We start from the raw sequence: 24978 nt of genomic DNA, 5'->3' as shown, positions 1-24978 counted from the left end.
AGTAAGGAATCGACAAGTGTTAACGAAAGTTGTCAATCAAAATGAGAATTCTATTGAGTTACAGCCAGTAGATTTGGGTAATTTATTATACGAGCAATTTGAAGAGGCAAAAATACAAGTGTGTACTGAATTTACAGTAGGTCCGGATAATGAAAATCGGGTACAATTACTGAAGGAGTCGTTAAAATTGCAGCATCTAAATAAGGAGGAATACCAATCATTAAAAATATATTTATTGAATTTTCCGATGTTTTTTTATTGGAAGGTGACAGGTTAGATGGTACATCAGCAATACAGCATCGAATTAGAACAACACCCGATATTCAACCAATTTATATTAAACCATATAGGTTACCACAAAATCACAAAAAAAAAATATCAACGCAGGTAGATCAAATGGAAAAAGATGGAACCATAACAAAGAGTACTTCACCTTAGAACGCCCCGTTAATAGTAATATCACAGAATATATGAAATCAGAATGGTCACATCTCAAAAAATTACATTATTCTTATGGGAAGCTGATAAGAAGGTCCGCCATATTGAATGCATACGTCAGTGTTGTCCAAAAAAAAAATCTTAAATTTACCTCTTACTATACAATAGTTCAGCTATAAGTTTTATTTTTATTTATTCATATTTGTAATTATGAATACTGTTATTAAAATCGTGCAATTTAGAATAAAAAGTGCAAAACGTGCAATTTCGTGCAAAATAAAACTACGTTTAAATTAATCTACTTCTCATGATTCGGATTTATAATTTGTTTTTATATGTTTTAAAGCAAAGGAAAAAAAGTTGCAATTGCACGAGAATCCGGTCTCTAGTTATTATGTTGTAAGACGGGCTGAATAGAAACACTTTTAACTCAGCAATATCATAAATTTAACGGTTCCATTATGGGTTTTGTTCTAAAAAGCTGATCAATGCATCAAAATACTGATCTGTTTTAGAATGTATGATTCAAATTTCAAGATATTTGTATTTATATTTAACAGATTATTTAATATTCTTCTTTTCTTTTTAAATACCATATTTGGTAATTTGGTAACGTTATTGAGATTTGAATTAACTCATAAATATCCAACAAGATGTTAAAATGTATTACACATAAATATATAATACTCAAAATAAATTCAATAGTTTATGTGGTAAAATACTGTTTTTTTCTGTACTATATTTTATATAATTATAATATTGGTATAAACCAAATGTAACACAACCATAAATCAATAATAGATTTTAATGAATTAAAAAAATATACACTAATTTGATATAATTAAAGAATATAGGTGACACACTTCTAGGATACAAATAGAACATAATTCATCATTGAGTAATAATTTATTTTATAAACAAGTAATAAAAAGAGTTACTTAGTAGTAATAATAATAATAATAATAATAATAATAGATTATTTTTATTTCAAAATTGAATACAATTAAGAAAATCAGATATTTAAAAAATGCAATTGTTTGTCTTCTTAATATCTTCTTTAAAATCTATAAAAATACTTTTTACAATTTTTTATCATTCTAAGTATTTTTCTATTTTACAAGTCAACATACATTTTTAATATCATATTGTGAAAAATAATATTTTACATGACTTTTTATATTCCAATAATACCGAGCGATCCATAAATTGTGTTAACACTGATTATTTGAAAAAGTTTAAACTTACCTTAAATTAACCTTATATAATTTGATGTAATTTTATAACATTTCTGAACAAAATATTATTTTTATGTACCTGCTATTAACGTTATAATTTGTAAACTTTTTACATTTTTAATTGAGACCATACATTTTTATAATCATATTCTCTGAGTATTTCATTTTTTTTTAAATCAAGTTTCTGTTAAGAAGTTATAAGTATTTTCAGATGAGATGAGCAGAATATAGATCAATTTGATAAGTTTATGATCGCCAATAACTACTTGATAGAAATTTGATTAAAAAAAAAATGAAATACTCAGATGGCTTTTACAATTGATCAAACAACATTTTGAATACTGTTCAATAAACGGGCCATTATTAACAATAAACTCCATCGTGAATAAATTAACAAAATTACACAGTAATGCAAGTGAACAATTCAGTAAACTTCAAAATTACAGTCAAAAATTTTTAAAACCATATAATAAGGTACAAAAAGCCCCGACATCCAAACAACAATAACGGCGGTAAAATGTAAAATGTTTGGTTAGGAGATTGGAAAGTAAATTGTAAACATCGTTACAACAGTGTCATCGTAAGCAACATAAAATTGAAAAACATTAATATTCAGTTTGTGGTCAATCTGGTGCTTGCATTCAATATGGCGGACTGTTTTTCAGGCGGCAGAAGTGTCAATTCTGATTTCATATATTCTGTGGTAATATCAAAGAAGGTGGATTGTTCAGGGAAACAAAAATGTTGTATCTGTGTGCTTCCGATTCCTAATATAAATGATATTTTAGATCAACTAGGAAATTCTAAATACTATACGACCTTGGACTTAGCGAGCGGATACTACCAGGTGTCGGTACATGCAGATGACAGAGCTAAGACATCATTTTAAACAGATAAAGGACATTATGAGTTTCTTAAAATGCCTTTTGGATTAAAAGGAGCACCGAGTACTTTCCAAAGGTTAATGAACAGAGTGTCATTAGAAATAAATGGAGTAAAAGCGTTTGTATATATAGATGATGTAATTGTATATGCTCATGATTTAAAAGATCATAGTGAAAAGCTAAAGGAAATTCTAAAGGTTTAGAGATTATAATTTGAAAGTACAACCTATGAAATGTGAATTTTTGCAGCACGAAGTTATATACTTAGGTCATATTATCACAGAACAAGGATTGAAACCAGATCCATCAAAAATTTTAAATGTAAAAAATTTTCGAGAACCAAAGAACCAAAAACAATTAAAAAGTTTTTTAGGACTATCAGGATATTACCGTAGATTTATAAAAAATTATGGTAAAATCACAAAACCATTAACTACATTATTAAAAAACGATAAACTATATTATTGGACAAATCTATGTCAACAGGCATTTATAACGTTAAAAGACGCGTTAGTGAGTGAACCTATTCTGAGTTATCCAAATTTCGATAAACCATTTAATGTAACATGCGATGCGAGTGACTTTGCGATTGGATCAGTTCTTTCGCAAGGTACGATAGGGGAAGATTTACCAATCGTATATTCATCGAGGGTACTGAATAAAGCCGAACAAAATTATGGTACAGCAGAAAAAGAGTTATTAGCTATTGTATGGAGTTTAAAACAATTAAGACCGTATTTACTGGGAAGAAAATTCTAAATATTGACACATCATCAGCGTCTCAGATGATTGGTTAATCACAAGAATCCGGGATCAAGATTGATTCATTGGAGACTAGCAATGGAAGAATACGAGTACGAAATTATTCATAAGTTTCATATGTTTTTGTTATGATTCCTGGTATCCAATGGCAATTTTTATTGAATATCCCTATGTTTTTCCTATTTAATTTCCAGTAAATTATAGCATTTGTATATTCGGAATTTTGGTGTATAAAATATAAGTTTAAATTGAATTGGTCACAGATAAACGCTAGATCGTCATCTTTAAGATAGTAGCCAGATTTGCAATTAGGAATGCCGATCATATTTAATAATTCTACTGTCTTTCTATATATACCATTGTAGCGAGCTGTGACTATTTACCCGATTACCTAATATATAACACCTATCTAGGCAGTAGATCAAAGTGTATACGTAATCGTATATAGTATGCGCCGCGTAACATTAATAGTAATAATAGCGTATGCGCTGCGTGTGTAGTAGTACAACGAATATCGAGCGTGACCATGAACGGCGTGCGTCAATAAATATATATGATTACGTATATAAATAACTCGCATAAAATGTCCGTATAGATCGTGTGTGGGTATGTGGAATAAAACACCAGGAATACAACAACAACACATATATGTTAGACATCCGGTCGTGTGCAAAGCGTGTGACAATCCCACAGTAGGCCTAACCGCAAGATGACCCTGTACGGTTATCCAGAATAAAGAAGGGACAGGGACTGACCCTTCGAGGAGAGCTGATGGACAAGCGTTCATCAGACGAACAACCGACTAACTCAAGAACAGTCACTAGATAACTATAGTCACATCTCCAATATAAATTGGACTTAGAGTATTTTTTATATCAATCACAGTAGAATAAATTAAATAAATCAAATATATTATACCATAAACTCAAGATCTTTATTATTACCATCATCCTTCTTTTCTTTTGACTGCGGCACGTTACACCATGTTGTTTAAGGCATATTCGTAGTGCGTGGGCACCACAGTCACCGTCTCCGGGTACGTTTTCCGTTTTTATGAATGAACCCGCGATTTGTGAGATTTAATTCTTTAATTTATCGTTAATTGTGTTATTGAAATTTTTGCCTAACGTGATATTACTAGTTTGTGAACCATTGTTTTTTAAATATTTATTTTGTTTTTCATCGTCATTGTTTGGTAGTAGGCATATTAAAATTTTTATTTGCGTGTCTTGAAAAATAAACTTAATCATAGTAGAAATAACGTTCCAATCCTTTTTGTCTCGTCCAGAGCAGATTTTGGGTAATGCTAAAGTAGTAATATTATTCTCAATACAAAATTTCCTAGTGTTAGCTAGTGTTCTAAAAATGTTAGTGTACGCTGGTTTATCGTAATATTCATTTTTTGTTATGAGATATAGAACCCATTGTCTTCCGTTTTTCAAATAAGCAATTTCGGTTATTTTTTTTCTTTGGTCTATTAAATTTTAAACGTTGTTAAATTTATTTCTAAATTGTAATGCGATCCCCTTCGACATAGTAAGGCATTGACTTGTGCAATGGCCGATTGCGATATCATTTTGTAATGAAAAAATATTTACCGTCTGTTCACTGTAATCGCATAGGAAGTCGGTTCTATCGTTATTGCTGAGTAGGAATTTTTGAAATTCGTTTGGTGGGTTCAAACTAATTATTGTTACGATGTTTTCTATAGCTTTTTCGTTATCGTCGTTTACTTCATTAGTTATTAGTTTATTTGAATTTTTTGATTTGTACCAATTTTCTACAAAATTATTATAATTATTTTCTTCAATTTTTTTATCTCTGTTAAATTTAGCAGGGCTTGAAACCGATTGAAAAAATTTTGATTTTGGTTTCGATTTTTGATACCGGTTTCTAATTTTTTCGATTTCGGTTTCAATTTTTTAATACCGGTATTATGAAATTTCGGTTTCGGTTTTCGATTTTGGATACCGGTTTCTAAATTTTTCGATTTCGGTTTCAATTTTTCAATACCGCTATTACGAAATTTCGGTTTCAAGTTTTCAATACCGGTATTACGAAATTTCGGTTTCGGTTTCAACTTTCCAATACCGGTATTAGGAAATTTCGGTTTCGGTTTCAATTTTTCAATATCGATATTAGGACATTTTGGTTTTGATTTCGGTTTTGTATGCTGGTTTCTAAATTTTTAAAAACGGATTTAAAGCAGACTTTAAGATATAATTATAAATAGTTTTACTATACTTAAATAGTTAAATACTTAATATGATTTTTTAATTTTTGATAAAAATTAGAGCAATATTTCAATAAGAGTCATTTTGTAATTTTATTCTACAAATTACAAGCTTTAAGGAACCTAGAACAAAATTATTTCAATAGTTAAAAGTATTTTAACTTTAAAGATAGTACCTACATTTATCACTAGACTATCTTTTTCTGATACATTTTATGAATAACAATGAAATAATACTAGATTGTTTTAAAAACAAAATAAATATATACCTATAGTAAAAAAGGATTATAAATTCACAATAATATAGTATTTTCACTAGAAATTTTTTTTTTGAATAGTTAAACACAAATTTATGAACACTGAAAATTATAAAAATTAAAACACAATTTTAACTATTTACAACAGAAAAAAATTATGGTTCCTGTTACAGTGTTACCTATAATAATCAATTATTATAATTAATTATTATTGAAAGTACTATTTTATATTACCACATTGTTTTACACCAAAGCCAATATTTAATAATATTAATATCATGATAAAGAAAATGATTAATATTCAAAATTCACATTCTTTATTAAATTCTTTATTATTATTATTATTATTATTATTATTTAACAATTATTTATTTAAATTTTTTAAATTATTCATTACATCCAATAACCATTATAGCCTCCAAAAGTTCTTCATCTAAAGATGCACGCAAATCTGAAACTATAAATTTCAGTCCCGAAAATCTTCTTTCCACGCTGACCTGAAAATATAATATTTGATGTACTTAATTTAAAATATTCACATCAAATATACTAATAATAATTATGAGTATATAAGTAAACTTGAGTGGCAGGAATTGCTAAGAGAACACAAGCTAACTCATATATTTCAGCATGACTTTCTTTTTGGTTTTCCCAATATTTCATTAATATATCAGTATAAGGAATTCGATGGACGTTTTTAAAATTATTTAAAATGGCTGTTATAGTTTGTGTAGGATTTGAAGAAGTGGACGATTGTATTCTTTCTACCCATGATTTATTATGTAATTAATGAAACAACCTGATGTAGGTAATAGGTATCTAGTAAATAAATCATTTAGTAAAAATAAAATAGGAAAAGTTAACCTAAGCGATAAAAATTAAATAATAGGTAGATACTTAGTGGCACTTACCAATTAAAATAAATATAATATCAATTTTGTCGTGGATGGGACTCGTAGTTATAAACTTAAAACTTGCAAGTTGTACATAAAAAAAGTAAACCGATAAGGAACTATATACACTATAATGAACGACAAACACGCAGACTGCACTACTGCAAACACGGTACGAAAATTTCAAAATATTCTATATCGAAATATTTACACTATACAGTGTAGGGGCACTAGGGGAAAATTAAAAATACAGTTATTTTTAATAACTAAATAATTCTTAAACAATATTTTTATATTAGTGTTATTATTATTGTCTCTGCTCCCCACGGCCTACAGACTGCAGTAACGGTGATGGTCGTACGATCACTCACACAAATTAAAACCCGTGCTATTTTCAGTTTTTCCTGGTATTGGACCTGTAGTAAACCCAAAAGCCATTATATTATTTTAAATAAAATAAGTAAAATAAGAAACGTAGGTATTAATATAATCCTAAATAACAGGAAATATAGAGCAAAGGTGAAAAGAACAAGTTGTTTTACCGAGTCACAAAATAGTGCAATTCAACAATATTAGGGATGTATTAATACCCACAGCTATAATACGATATTAAACAATATCACGTAGAATAAATTATACATTTAGTATAATTTATAGTGGGTAATGTAGGTAATAATATGCAATGTAAAATAGGCCTAAATAACAGCGAAGCGTGGATCAGAGGTGAAAACAACAAGTTGTTTCACCTAGTCCCATCATAATGCAATTTGACATTACTAGGGAAGTAATATTATATATATAGAATATAATATATCACGCCACCAATACGTCATTGTTAGAACCCGCATAAATACGGGTAGAGCACCTACTATTTATTATTCATTACTATTATAATAAAAGTATAAAACAACTATAATAATTTTTCAAATAATGAAATGGTTATCAACATTTTAATCATAATCCCATGGGTGTATCAATGCAATTTACGTATTTACGTACATTTTAAAATAATTTACGTTAATTAAAAAAAAAAGCATTATTTAAAATATTAAAATTAAAAAAATTGAGTTATAAGTTATAACAACGGTTTCCAATTTTTTCCGATTTCGGTTTTGAATTTAATACCGGTATCCAATTTTTTTCGGTTTCGTTTTCGATTTTGATTTCGGTTTCGGCTTTTTAACGGTTTATACCGATTTCTGAAACCGGTTTTGAAATAGGTTTCAAGCCCTGAAATTTAGAGGTGTCGATTTTTAAATTAATATTATTTGTTTCCCGAGATAGATATTTTTCTCTTAGCTCGGGTGCTATTCGTTTTTTGAAAAATTGCAATAGTTTGCATAATGTTCTTTTTCATTGCATTTGTAGCATATTATGTTTTCTCTTCCATTAAATTTTTCCGGTGTTGATGAGTATCTTTCTCTGCTGTTGTCCCTACTGTGCTCTTTTCTATTTGCGTCATCTACACGATTTCTGTTGTTATATCTATTTCTGTTTGTATCTCTGGACCTGTCGTAGAAGTTTTTCCTATCCCTTGAATAAGACCTACCTATCTCTATTATTGCTCATTTCTCTGCTGTTATCTCTGTATTTATGGTTATTATATCTATCTTTACTACTTTCTCTGAACTTATAGTCGTTATACCTATCGGGATAAGGACTTTTTTCCCTATAATTGTTCCTGCCTTTGAAATCTGATTTGTCTGGATATGGACTTTTGTCTCTGTTGCGTGATCTATCTTCCAAATTTACTGTCTTGTCGTATTTTTTTTAAATTGTTCATTTAGGTACATAGTTGATCAATTTTGTTTTTGTAATAACTGTCTATTCCTTCTAATTTTATATTTAAACGTTTAATTTCTTGGTTGCTGTCATTTATTTCAGTATTTAATTGCATTACTTGTTTGTTCAAAATTTCTGTGTATTCGCTAAGTCCTGAGCTTCTTAAATTAATTCTAAATTGCATAAGTTCATATTTTTTTAAATTTTCTTTTAACTTTTTTAAGTTACTGTTGTCATGAAGTGAAATTGCGTGTAATATAGGTTCCCTTATACCTTTTAGAATGTAAACACAAATATCTTCCTCTTTCATATCCTTGTTTACTTGACTACATAAATATTCTATTTCCGTAACAAAACTAGAAATTGACTCTAAGTCATTTTGTTTCCTATTTTGTAATTTGTCTTTCAGTATTATAGAGTATCCTATTGGTTGAAATTCGTTTATGAACTCGGTTTTTAGATTTTCTCATGACCAGTTTCTTCCTTTTTTTTCCAAGTTTTGTAAAAATTTGTTAGCAGTATCTTTCAGAAATATTGATTAGAATTTTATTTTTCATTGTCGTTCCAATAGTTTATTTGTGCTGCTTTTTCGTACTGTGTAATAAATGTTTTGATGTCTCCTTGTCCGGAACAACTATCTGGTTTAACTATCATTTTTTCCATTTTGTATTTTGGATTATTATTTTCTAAATTATTTAGTTTTTCAGGTGTGTTTTCTATTACAAATTGTGAGTTGCTAAAGAAGGTGGTATTTAAGTTCGATTCAGTTTTAATTGGACTCTCGATATCTTCGTATATGTGTTCTTTTTTTGTTGATTCGTTAGGATTTAAGTTTATTCAATTATTATAATTATTGTCAGAGGTTTGCTCTAAATTATTTTGATATAAAGTATTACTAGTGTTTAAAATTTTGTCTGCCTGAATTATTAATTTATTTGCGTTAATTTCTAAATCGTTAGTTATATTTTTAATGTCGTTAGTAAATGATTTATTTTTTGTACTATTACTTGTTTCCGGACTTGAATCGCTTAAGTTACTTTGTATGAGTAAATCTTTAATGTCGATTTTATCTTTAATTGAATTTTCTAGAACTTCGTGTTTTTGTTATTCGCTTAAGGTTTCTTCAATGTCGTCTAATTCTGTGATCCCTTTGTAATATTTTGATAATCTAGCCCTTAGATTATCTACGGTTCCTACGTTTTTAATTGTTTAGATTTGCATAGTTCAATAAGTTCTGATTTTTGTTCAATTTTTGTAAATTTTTGTGAATAAATATCTGTTAATTTAATAATTTTCGAACCTAAGGCTTTAAGCTCTTCGTCATTCGTATCATATTAAGATTTAATTGAATTAAAGAAAAATTTTGTAATGAAAGAAGTTGATTTTTATTAATATATTTATACTTAACAATAACTACTTAATTTTTAAATAATTTTAGAATTAAAATATATTTTTTTTTTTTTGAAATAAACTAAATACAATTTTGAAAGGCGAACGAAAATTAAACTAATAAAAAATTATTTAAATTATTAAAAAACTAATCTACAATCCTAATATTAATATGTAAGTATATTACAAAACGTTGCTCCCCTTGGCGTATATATGTAGACACACAGTTAGCAAAATTGTACTCACGCGGCACAAACGTTGTCTTGTCGGTAAGACAAAAAATCGAACGCGTATTTGTTAGTTAATCGGTATACACGCACACAATTGCGTTCTGGGTTTCTACTGCACACAAAACTCTTACAACTATTATTTTAACTTGTAAAGCACTAAAAATTTGCTCCCGGTTACACTACCAGAAATGTACAATTAGTCACACTTCACTTGTGAAAAAAAACAAAAAAAAATATATTGGTGTACTCACAAGGTACAAGCGTTGCTTTTTCCGTAAGAAAAATTTATCGAACGCGTATGTGTTACCCACTCGGTATACACACGCACAAAATTGCGTTCTGGGTTACTACTGCACCCAAAACACACAAAAAGTATATTTTACTTTAACAGGTAAAACCACTAAACTTGCTCCGGGTTTTACTACCCGAAACGTACACAATTGTCGTACTTCACTTGCACAAAAAAAATTGGTGTGCCAAAGGAATTTTTCCCAGACCACACGTAAAAACTGTTGTACTTCTCGTACATAAACACTTCGAAAAATTAAACGTGCCAAGGTCGATATACCAGGGCACACGCACAAAAAAAAAAAAAAAATGTCTCCGCCCGTGAATAAGAACCCCGTTAGGCGCTACTCTGTGATATCACCCGTATTAGACAATACGTGGTAAACCAACTATACGCCTTACCCTCGTATTCTCTAGTTAATGACACTCTCTAAAGTTAATTAGAATGGCACTGTTAACTCGTTGAGGTACGATGGTATGCGCTTGTCCATTCTTAGTTCGTTCATATCTAGTTGAAATGACTCAAAGATTACGTCATATACCTTGGCACTATTCAGTTTAATAAAACTTCATTGACACATATTACGTATATCCCGGCGCTGTTCCTATAAAAGGTAAGAACGTAAGAATGACTAAAATAATGTTTAACTCGGGTTTTCAGGTCGGAAACACTTTTATTGTATTAAAACAAACATAAATAAAACACTTAGCAAATTCAGATCGCCTAGCCCGTACTACGATCGGCGTTTCACACGCACGTCGTAGCTACGTCCTCGCCGAATCACTCAGCGAAAACGGGGAGCCTTGCCTGCGCGTACGGCGGTGTTATATAGAAATTATTATCGTCGCCTCAGCACATATTGCTTCGCCGGCCTGACCTAAGTTAATAATATTTACAATTTGAAATATTCCCACCTATATTACATATTGATTAACCGGCTGTGTGACGGGGAGTATAAGACCATTCCCTCGGGGGTTTTTACACCTTTAGCCATATGTCCCGAGGGCGGCTCCTTCACGCCTTTTGACGACACGGTCACATCCCTCCGACGGGTTTCGTCAGGGTGCCCTGGCGCCAGGCTGACGGTCCCCCGCCGGCTGCTCTCGTTCGAGATAGATCGGTGGGTTTCGTATAACCGCGACACCGAGCGCTGGATTCGACCCAGTCAAATTCCTCCCCTTCTACTAAGGCGCTACTCCCAACAGTCTCCGCGAGGCCATCCACATAAGTCGCGGACGCGCGGCCGGCGAGCGTGAGCACGCGAGGTACCCGCGCGCGTCGGCCGGACGCACGCCACAAAGCTCGACGGGCACTGGTACCGTTCGGGCGTTAGCAATGTTGGGTTTTCAGTGGGGCTCCCCCTCCACCCGCGGAATGAGATTGAAAGATCCGTTATCCAAAGTACCTACTCACAACGACTTTTTTCCCACTAGCGTCGGCATCGGGACAGGTTTACTGCCGCGGTGCGACCTTTTTGGAGTGGTACGGTTTTCTTTTGCTGGATGCCGTGTCCGTACCGATTACTCGGGTTTGGGTGCCTGTCGACAGGTTTCTCTCAGCCAGACTTCTGTCTTGCACGTGTTCGTACACGAGTTGGCTGGGCCCGTGTACTCTCAGTCAGGTTCGCGCTAGAAAAAATTAGAAAAAAATTAGGAACAGAAGATGCTTTAATCGACATCAATAATTATTTACATAGCAAAAGGGATACTAAAGAAAAAAAATTCATTTCATTCTTGGACTTGGAAAAAGCATTTGATTCAATCAGTAGACAATTATTACTAAACAATCTAAAAGAATTAGGGTTTGATGACAATGCATTAAAATGGTTTACCAGCTATCTGTGTTACAGACAACTAACCATTATCGGAAATCATTAAAGTAATCATTGTTATGTTAAACATTATGGAGTCACTCAAGGTACATCATTAGGCCCTATATTATTGTTTTTAATATAATATATTAACACTATATACCTGCATCTTTATTAAAATATAAATTATTCATGTTCACCGATGACATAGCACTAGTTTTTTCGAAGATAATTAGGAAAAATTGAAACATACAGTCGAAATCGATTTACGGCGTATCCATGACAGAATGGAAAAAAATCTGTTATCACTTAACATAAACAAATCGGTTTGCATGCCAATAGTTACTATACGTTCACAGCTACCTGTTGAATATAAATTTATAATACATAAATGTGGAACTGGTATGAGGGTATGACAAATCATAGTTGCAAACCAATTAAAATGGTTCATTCAAATATTTAGGAGTGACATTGGATTTTAAACTAAAATGGTCAGAACACATACATAATATCAAAAATAAAATGAGGAGCTTAACTGAATTATTTTAAAAAATTTGATTCCTTGATAAATCAATTATAACTTATAAGACAAATTTACATGGCACTGTGTAATTCAATTCTATTATAATATGGTATTACATGTAGGGGAGGCACCAACAGAACAGATATAAATACATTGCATACTACACAAAAAATGATTGTAAAAGAAGCATTCTCTCTACCATTATAATACCCATCAGAGGAATTATTCAACCATACTTATATATTATCTGTTTATAAATTATAAATTAGGCAAATTTGAGTTAAGTCCATATAGAAGCATAGACTCAATGCTACAGAAATAATAGACAGAAGAACAGGAAAATACATTGAACCGTCATATAGGTACCTACTTTAGTATCTAGTTCTAGATATTCTCCTAATTACATGGGGAAAACTATTTTCAACAATTTAAGTAACGAAGTAAAGAGTCTAATAAAAAGTTTATGTGAAAGTCAATTCAATAATAATACCAATAATATAATGAATAAAAATCAAATAAAAAAGGCAATAAATAAAATAGGTAGTTAGTGATCTTGAAGATAATGTGTGTATCAATAAAATCATAAAAAGCCAATATGTCTAAACATAATATCGTATAATATTATTTAATATGTAGGTACCTATAATATGTATTCTGATGTAAATTTTTTTTTTTTATCATGTTATGTTTATTTAATTATATCATATTTTATTTCTATAAGTATTTTACTTTAAACGAATTATAATATCATTGAACTCTGTATACCAGATACGAACTTATAGCTCAGTTGGTATCCGTATTAGTTATTATTAATTTATTTTATTGTAATTATTTAATTTGTAATTGTTTTGACTGAATAAATGAATAATAAAAAAAAAAATCACACCGATGGTTAATTATGTTTAATTGTAGTAAATAGACAAAATTTACTTAAAAATGATTTTTTTTTCAGAGCTCTGTGAAGGTAATATTTTTAATTGGTAATCAAATAGTAACTTAGAACACTTATGATATACACAATTGCATATTCGTACACAAAAATATTGTTTGGGTGTGAAACTTGCAGAAGGAGACAATGTGAAAATAAATTCATTATACTAGAAAGAAAAATATTATGAAAAATGATTTATGAAAACGAAATACAAGGAAAAGATCGTTGTAGATAATGTCATAATGGTAAGTTGTGCTGGGTAGGACATGAAATGAGGATACGAAACTTATTACTAATGCGGTGACCTACGTGAGCTGTGATGGAACCTAATCTAGAAATAAGATCATCGGTAAAACCAAAAATGATGTGGTGTGATACAGTGAAGGGTGTTTTCAGCATTAGGGGGTGGTTTAAATTGGAAGGATCAGGCATTAGATTTGAGGATTTCGTGTGAGTCAGTATAGTCCTATAGTTGCCGGATGCCCGGATAAACCCAAAAAATAAGCAGAAACAGAAGAAAAATAAGATGATTGAGTATTTAAAAAAAAATAATAAGGTTGATGAATATTGTGTATTCTTAAATTATGGTTGGTATTAATGCCCATTATCCCAATTAATAAATTCACGAAAATAATAAATACCAAACCAATATTTAATTGACGTTGATTTCCGTTCGAAAGTTTCGACTTGTTATATTCGTAAATTATTATAGATATTAGGAAAGTATCTTAAAAATTACATATGTAAAATGTTTAGTAAGATTTAGTTGTCCATGATTGGATTATAAGAGATTAGAGATCCATTCAACGATTACATTTATGGTACTTACTCAAGTATTGTTTTAATCATTTTAAAATGTTATAGCACTTTTAAATACATCTATTGCATTTAATGGTAAGGATATTTTAATTAACAAATACTTAATTTTATTACATTCTTGTTTTGAAGTATAGGAGTCATAAGTGTAACTTATAAACATTGACTTGTATGGTCATAAAGGTAAATTTAACCTATTTTAATATGACATATTGTTCGGAAATGTCGGTTTCAGACTTTGCCTCACGATATCGTTATTACCCCATAAACACCGCGCGACCGTTCCGATATCTCCGGAGAGGGGACCGTTATCGATGTGCCGCCAACGGTCTCTGCTCCGCCACGTAAAGCTAGCCCATGGCAGTGCCAGTCAGTCGCCGTTTCTCAGCCGTCTTGGCAATCATCTTAGTTTTTCTTTCTGTATGCCGGGGTTTTGTTACTATCGCGAACCGGCGCGCCGTCGTCGTCAATAACGATATCTTTGCTTTTCGTGCGCCCGAGCTTTCTGTACTAGCTGTTCTGTGTCGTGCCCCTCGTTGCACACACAAATCGCGTTTTGTGGCTGCCCGTGTCAAAACCACGGTGTGCGCAGTGCGATCCACCGTGTTCGTCACGACGTCACGTGTTCACGAGCCTACCGTCCGTCGGCTGTTTTAGTCCTAGTCAACGTTGTGGTGTGTCGTCGCAGCCCGGTCAACCTCCATCTGCCCACTATCGTCGTGCCGGGACAACGGCAGCACCATCGGTTGTCAACACCCGCTATCAGTGTAATCCACGATTTAAGATTTAAGATTTAAACCTATACCTTCAAAGATATCCCTATTATTTTCAATAAAGTCATTTACATCTGATTCATTTTTACACTTATCTATGACATTGACATTTTTCAATAATTAAAATTTTTCCAGCATTGTTGATCCTATTATAGATTTGCTATCATATGTTAATATTGCTTTTACCTCACCAGTAGGTTTCATTTTACAACCTCCGTATTCTTCTAACACTATATTCGAATTTTTAATTAATTTCATTAAATTCAGTTTCTCACAATCTCTTTCTGACAATGTATTTACCTCAGCCCCGCTGTCTAGTTTAAAATTCACTTATTTTCCATTTACTTTAAATACTTTACACCGCTCATTTTGAACAAACTGTGTGAATAGATTGAACTGAAAATACACTTTCCTCTTCAACTCTAATTTCTTGGGAGCGGGTCAAATTGGAAAGATCAGGTGTTAGATTTAAATGGTTGGAGGATTTTTTGTGACAGTGTGGTCCAAAAAATGAAGAAAAAAAAGATTATTAATTATTAAGAAAAATAAGATTATTAAGTATTTAGAAACAATTAAAATGTTAATGCATATTATGTATTCATAAACTATGGTTAGTACTTATGACCATTATCCCAAGTAACAATTTCACAAAAACAATAAATACCTAATAAATATTAGTTGGCATTGCTTTCTATTTGAAAGTCTACTTGCCGTATTTATAAATTATTATAGTTATTAGGAAAGTATCTTACAAATTGTTTAATAAGATTTATTGGATTGCATCCCATTCAAGAAATCAATTTCTTATAGTAAATCTACTCATGCATAATTTTTTTATTTTTGGTTTAATTATTTTAAAATGTAATAGGATTGTATGACGAAAATGGTGTACTTAAAGGTAAGATTATTGTAACTAACAAATAAATCATTTTATTACAACATATTTTTGAAGTATAATAGATCAAATTTGAACTTAAATAATTTGATCTCAAATGAATTTTAGTTTTAAGGGGGCTGCAGTCAGCTAGTCATGTTTTAAAGAAATTAATATAGGTAATTTAACATGATGACATCAAAGTGACTTACAAGTGTGTTCAAAGTAAACGCACATAAGAGTGTGTGAATTTAGTATGTAATCGTTTTCGGTCAATATTTCCTAGAAATATATTACTGTATTCTAACAGTTTAGGCCGGTGTTATTTATATTCACCCTAAATAATTAACATACATACTATGTGCATATATTTATGATCATATTCAATTATATAAACATTTTTCGATTTTAAAAATTGGCTGTTTGACCTAAAATGTGGAATTTGATTTGACGCACTTAAATTTTTAAGCTACTAGGTTAATATGAAGGACATTCTGAATATTTATTTTTTTCGCTGTTATATCTATGATTAAAAATATGATATTAGTAATATAATTATTCATCATTGCACTAAAAATATTCGGAATATTATAAATCACATCTATCTAAACCTAGTAAACTTTTAAAGCCAGTTCTTTTCATCGACTGCAGCCTCTTTAAAGTAGTTTTTATGAAAAAAAAAATTAACTTTAAATGAACAAAAAAAAAGCTCATACACAATGAAATATCTACTAGAAACATACCCATTTGTGCCACTTCAACTGTATTAATATAAGTTATGATTATTAAATATTTATTATGCTAAAATGTAAAATGATAATGTAATATTTTATTTATCTCAATCCCAATACAATCATAATCATAATATATAGATATTATATAGTGGCACATAGTTGTGTATTGTAAACAGCTATTATGTTGACAACTAAATATAATCTATTTCTAACGTTTTATTGGTGATAATTTATAGTAGCTTAAATGTATTTTTTATTTAGATCCAAATAGTCGTACGTAATTTTTGTTTTTTTAATTGTATTGCAGATGTAAGTAATTAAATATAACTTTATATGATACGCATTGCTCATAGTATATTTTATCAATGACTGTTGTTTTCAAAATTATAAATTGTCATTCTAATTATACAAAAACAGGATCATTTTTAAATGAAAACTACCAAACCAGTTCTACTTATGTGACTTTGTAATTATTTTTACTAGGAATTTAATTTCCAATTGTGGCAATAAAATCGTAGCCCCTTATTTTGTATTTATTTCAAATATGCTTTTTTCCTCAAGCCACATAATACATATAATCTATAGTGACTAACATTGTAGATTGTACAACTTATTTATGTTAGTGCTTTGCTTTTTTTTAAAAACATAATATTTGAAAAAAGCAATTAATTATTCAATTTTTTTAAAAATAAGTGCCTCAATTGAATACAATAAATTAAGTTTTACATAGTTATAAATTATAATTAATAACTTATTAATTATTATTATAATATTTTGTAGCTAACAATGGTACGTAAAATTATATTTTTTTTAAATTCTGAGCTGAGCGAGGAAGCTAGTGTTTTTACAATGGTGTTTATTTTTTTTTTTAAATTTTTCTGTATTCTAATAGAAATTAAGGTTAATTTCATTAACAAAAAATTAAATAACCTTCAAATGTAAAGCAAACAAAATTATAAGGGTACTTATATTAATTTTAAAACCACAGAATATACTGATGATTGGACAACCGACCACTATCATAAAAATTAAAAACTAATCGCGATCTCAAAATAATTTATTGAAACACCAGCTAAATTTCCAAAACAAAAAAAAACATTATTAAATAAAAAAATAAGCTCGTTAACAATGATAGATCTACTAGAAAGTAAAAACGAACTAATTTATTGTAAGATATATTATTTGTTTTTATAGACCAATTTGATGGTAAGTATTCATACGTTTTATAATTTGTCTTATTTGAGGTAATAGGTGAACAAGCTGTATAGAATGGTACCAAAAATTGAAATTACGAATTTCCTTATAACGAGTGGTTAGTTATAAACAAAGTTGTCGTCGGTTCATTTTATTACAAAATTTTACCAAAATCTTAAGGAAGTTTTGTACAAAAAGTGGGGTTGAGTGCTCTGGAGTGACATAGCTAAGATGAAGTTAGGTATTCAAATCTAAATATTGTATCAAAATAAATTTTATTTACTTTCACAAATTACAATACTAAAATTTTCTATATTGAGTGATTAGTTAGATGAAAAGAACCATTACGTAAATTATTACCTAACGATTATTTAATATTTATTATGCTAACATGTAAATTGATCATGTGATAATTTATTGATCTCAATCCCAATAAAATTATAATCAAAGGTAGTTTTGTAGTTATATATTGTAAATGGTTATATTATGTTTACAACTCAATATTTCATAATTACCTATTTGTAACGTTTTATTTATGATAACAATAACTTAAATGCAAGCCTGGGCGTTAACGAGCTAAAAAGTTAAAATTAAGTTAAAAGATAAGTTGATTTTAACTTTTTAACTAAACTTTTTTAAATATAATTTTCACTAACTTAACTTTTAACTTAGCTTATTTCAATTGATATAAACTTAATTTAACGAGTTACTTTTAATCAAATTTATAAATAATTAAATAATAAATATAATAAAAATAAAAATAATTATTGATGATGCATATTACATAACCATTTACTAGAATAGGTAATTAAAAAAATAATTAAATGTATTAATTGTTCCATTAACCAGAATTATTCAAGAAAAATAACTTAACTATACATATAGCAATTGCCATTTAGGTGTATCGTATATATAATGATGGCTACAACACGTTTGGGCACTCTATACCCCTAAAAAGATACCATGTTTGAGCACTAAAATGTAAAATATATATTCCTTTGTTTAAAAAGTATATAAAATATGTACATACATGCATAATATATAAATACAAATATACATATATATCAAAATAATAAAGGTAACATATATAGGTAAGTATATACTGTATATTTATATATACCTTTAATCCAGCGCGACAGTAATGGCGCAAAGCTAGGTAAAAAAAAAAACGGAGTGGTCACTACCGTAGTACATTACACGAGCACGATAATAATAACCACATTCGCGACTTCCTACGATATAAATAAATATTATAGTAGAAAGCTATGAAAAGCATAATCACAGACGTTATCGAAAATATCGAAAATCTATTTATCTGTAGTTTCCAAAGTTGTATTAATAGTGTAACAAAATGCAATAGGTACCTATCCATATTTATTTCACCATAAATCCATATCAGACAATCAGTCCGTAGTCGCTTGTCGAGTACACAAGTACACAAGTACACAAGTGCTAAAGTAAATATTCTTACCATGAACTCCATAGATGATATATTTGTAACAAAACGAGGAAGACGATGTGTTCTGATACAGGGATATAAGCTAAGTGAAAATAATCAATTGAAGGATCGAACTTTTCACTTCAGATGTACAAATCGTAAATGTAACGTAACAGCAATCATTGGTGAGAAACTTGATTTAATAATTCCACAAAAAAATGATCACAATCATCCGGCCACTTCTGAAAATATTTTAAATCGACAAAAAATAATGTCTACACTTAAACGAAAGGCCATTGATGATGTGTTTACTAAACAAAATAAAATAATCAGAAAAGTACTTAAAGATCAAATTAGTAATTACTGTTAATATATGTCATTCAGATGTGCGTTTATTTAGGAAATCTATGTATGAAGCTAGGCGAAAACTAATATTAACTATTCTTAAATCAATAGATGAGGCTAAGCATCAACTGTTTTCAAATCAAAACGATATCATTGCTAATAATAACGAACGATTTTGTTTTATGAAAAATAATGAAAGCATACCAATATTCACTTGTTATACAAATTTAGTTTTGTTGTGTGAAGTAGGTACGTGACATTTTTGCTGATGGTACTTTTACATATTGTCCGTCATATTTGTATCAACTATATACAATCCACATATTACAAAACAATTATTATCTGCCTATGATTTATTGTTTTTAAATTCGAAATCAACTGATAAATATAAGGAAATGTGGTCATTAATTAAAGAACTTTGTAAAAAATTAATTAACAAAGAAATACAAATTAACAAAATACATTTTGATTTTGAAAAAGTGCACATATTGCAATCGAAGAATCGTTTTCAACTGTACACATTATTGCGTGCCAATTTCATTTGGGTCAAAGCTGGTATCGTAAAATCCAATCAAATAATTATTTACTTAATCAGTATAAAAATAATACAGAATAGGGTTATGGCTAAAATATTTTTTTGGTCTAGCATTCTTACCACCTTAACAAGTTGATGCTGGTTTTGTTGAGCTCATTTCTATAGCTCCTACAGATAACCATACGTTTACTGATTATATTTTAGAAAATTATATTAATAAAGAGTCTCAATTTCCATTTTCCACCAAATATTTGGGTGGAAACTCCCATAAATAATACTAGGACAACCAACGGACCCGAAGCTTTCCATAAACATTTCAATGCACAATTTTACCATCCGCATCCAAACATACATCATGTAGTATTGTAGTAGACGATCTAACTAACATTCAGGCAGAAACTGCATTAAAAATAAAAGTATTAAAAAAAAATCAACTCAATTACACTAGAAAAGAGGCTGAACTTAAAAGGAAATTTTTGATTGATAATATTGGAATGCTTATGACAAAGGAACATGCTTATGACACTAATTGAATAGGTACTTAAAAATTATGGGAATTCGTTATCAAGGAAATATAATATAAATATTATAATTTACATAAAATATTATTTTTTTTTTTATATAAAACTTAATACCTTTATTATTTTGATAACGTATGTAGCTACATAATTATTTATTTTATTTGTACTTATATTATTTTGGTTATTTTACAAAATAAATACAGTAGGTTCCGCTTAATGTGATCACTGGTTTATAGAATTAACCGTTTATTGGAATCAAAAATTAAAATCCCAAACCAAATATTTTATTGAAAAAAAAATATGCTTTATGGAATCAACTGGTTAATGGAATCAAAATGACCTGAAGCAATGTGATCACATTAAGCGGTACTCACTGTAGTAACTTATACACTTTATAATACTTGTTACCTATATTATTTTGATATACATAAAGGTATATACATTTTACATTTTAGTGCCCAAACATACTATCTCTTTAGGGATATAGAGTGCCCAAACGTTGTGTGGATTTTGAATACTAAACAGGTAAAAATGCCCAAACGTGCTGCACCGGTAATGATATACCATGTAGAGCTCTGCACGGTCTGTTCTAGACCGGTCCAAACTGGACCGGACCGGACTATAGTTCGGTTTTTTCGGTCTTTGTGTATTAAAATTTAATGTTGTTCAGTCCGGTTTGGTCTCTTTGTTTAAAAAAAAAAAAATGCTCCAGTCTGGTCCGCCATCAAATTTATATTAGGTCAGTATTATCCGGTCTATAGTGATCTGCATTTTAACGTCGATTTAATATTATAATTTGACATATAATTTATATTACGTTAAAAAATAAAAATCATTATCATAATAAAATAACCGTTCAGTCCGACTTCATTTCTATTTTATCGGTCCGGTCCAGTCCTGGTCTCTGTTAAAAAGGATCAGTCCGGTTCGGTCTATAAGAAAACAGACCTTGCAGAGCTCTAAATTACCATGCCATACTGCGGCATATGGGCATATTGTAATAATAATAATAATAATAATAATAATTAATAAATACTAATAACTAAAAAGTAATATGATATTATATTATTATATTGACATAGATACAAATTACAAATGTACAATTCTCAAAAACATAATAATATTAAATATTTTCACCGTAAATAAGTAATTTTTTAATTAAAACCAATTAGGTTATGCTCTTATATTGGTTATTTCCTGTGTTCAATAATATTTATGATTTTTATTATTTTAAACCATATTAGTGGGTATTTATATAGATATTAAAAAAAAATAAAAATAATAATAATAATTTAACTTAAGTTAATAAGTTAATTGAAAATGTTCATATATCTTTTAACTTAACTCAGTTAAAAAAAAAAGGTTAACTGTTAACTTTAAATTTTTTAAAATGTTTTCTATCAACTTAACTTAACTGAGTTAAAAATGATCATAAACTTACCCAGGCTTGCTTAAATGTATATAATTAATTGTTCATATGTATAATAATTTATAAGCCAATTTAAATAAAAATTAACCACGTATAAACATATTTATATTTTTTCTTCAGAATCATTAAAAAGTAAATATTTTTTGTTTTTATAATTTATTGTGAATTTCCATAATAAACTATAGCTAACTGGCTTACACGTTGCTCATAGTATATTCTATCAATCACTGTTATTTTCACATTAATAAATTATACTAAAATAGGATACATTTTAAATGAAAACTTTCATACCCATTGTACTTTTGTCATAATTTTTACTATTTAATTTCCAATTGTGACAATAAAATCTTAGCCACTTATCTTGAATTTATTTCAAGTATCCTTTTTTTTTCAAGCCACATAAGATATATAACTTATAAAGATAAACAATGCAGATTGTACATCTAACTTCTGTTAATGATAGGCATTTTTTTTACAAATTTGAAAAAAAGCTATTAATTATTGAATTCAAAATTAAAAGTTGCTCTTATGAAAATTGTATTGCTTTAATATTGCTTTTGTATAGTTATATTAACCAATTAATTATTATTATAATTTTTTGTAGCTGAAATTGGTAAGTGTCAATGTAGATTAAAATTTGACATTAAAGATATAAAATAAGGAGATATAAAAATATTCCTAAAACAAAATACTAGATAACCTTCAAATGTGCATCAAACAAAATATAAGCGTATTTTTAAATAAGCACATAGCCACATAGATGGTCAATATATTTAACATTCACACATCGGAATTCATATACATATTCATTAATCATTATCAGTAGAGGTCGGATTTTTATGATTTTACATATTCGTTTCTAGTCTATGCAGTTAAATGGGAGTGAGAAATCTTTACGATTCATGAAACACAGAAGTCACAGGAAAAAATTTATTTTGCATAAAAAAGCATATTTTAGGGGTTAGAGAATATTTAATACGTAAGAGAATATTTGAGAATATTTTTCTAAAATTGGCATATAATGAACATATTTCACGTATATACAAAGGGTACAAATTTTTGAAAAATATTGGACAAGTTCTTAGTGGAAATAACACAATACAACTTCCGGAAAATTATTCACCGACTATGGTAGCCGACTTGCAATATTCTCCAGTGACATCGGTTGATGTCGAACGATCCTTCAGCATTTACAAGAACATTCTTACAAACCGGCGTACTAAAATGACACCGGAACACATGGAACAATATATAGTTATTAATTGTTATTGTAAAATAGATTAAATTAAATATATTTAAAACCAAATTAATAAAAAATAAATTTAATAATTTTTTTTTTTAATATTAAAAGAATATTTTGCATATTTAAAGACATAAAACATCATATATCTGGTATTTTAAAAGAATATTAAGAGAATATATTGCCTATTTTATGTGACATAAAAACATCATATTTTAAGGATTTTAAGAGATTATAAATCCTACCTCTAATTATCAGTAAAGAACAACCAAATGTATTAATCGCATTGAATACACCTATAAAGTTTATGTATTAATTTTACCTAATATTGCATTATTAATAATATTGTTATATTTTTTTTTCAGATGCGATAAGTAAGAAAAATTTATGTTTATTGCCATATTTTTAGTTTCCCTTCGAGGAAGGAATGATTATAACAATCTGAAAGAGTTTTTTTCCCAAAACCTAGATTTTTTACATTTCTCAAATATGCCTATAATTTATTTTACTCTACATTAATTTGTTAAATATTATTATTTACAGCTGCAACAGGTACGTGTTATTTTATATATTTAGATTCTGACTAAATTTCTTTCTTAATTAACGTGAAATTAACGAGTTCATTTTTCATTTTAAGAAGTATATTAAGTTAATTTATTTTGTTTTTAATTTTATAATATTTCACTAATTCAGTCTATTTCGTTTTCATGTCAAAAAAATATATCGTAAATTGTTTAAAGTTAAAAATTTATATCATTTGAATCTAACTTACATGGAAATACTGTATGAAGTATTAACCCTATATCCTATAATTTAGTTTTGGGTTGGAAAAAAATTAAGTACGCTAGCGTTGTATAAACAAATTAACTTTTTTTTAACTTAATAAAAAGTTAACAAAAAGTGTGTATTAACTTTTAACTTACTTGAGTTAACCTAGAGTTAAATTCACTTTTAACCTTTAACTTTTTGTTATTGGTGCATATTAACTTAACTATTAACTGAGTTAAAAAAAATAATTAACTTGGGGCGACTGTAAACTCTCCCGATTTTAATGATATGTAAACTCTCCCGATGGTAAACTCTCCCGAGTTTAGTCCAATACTACCTGACGGGAATATGTATACTCTCCCAGGTCTTCTTCAGTACTACTAAACTAGAGGAGCATGGGGCATTATTCGTAATACAAAGTTAGTAACACTAAAATAATTCAGTTAATAATAAAAATCATTGTTTCTGTGAGCTATAATATTATAGTCAAAATACTACTTTTTGTATTGTTTTATACAATATGATGATTCACAAAAAAAGTCAATTGTATAAAAATAATAATAATAATAATAATAAAAATCAATGATGCTGACGTTGCTGTGAGCTTTAATATTATAGTCAAAAAACTACTTTTTAAGATAATTGGAACATACTG

Source organism: Metopolophium dirhodum, chromosome 2, assembly GCF_019925205.1.
Source record: "Metopolophium dirhodum isolate CAU chromosome 2, ASM1992520v1, whole genome shotgun sequence".
Taxonomy (NCBI): Eukaryota; Metazoa; Arthropoda; class Insecta; order Hemiptera; family Aphididae; genus Metopolophium; species Metopolophium dirhodum.
This window is presented reverse-complemented; position numbering follows the sequence as displayed.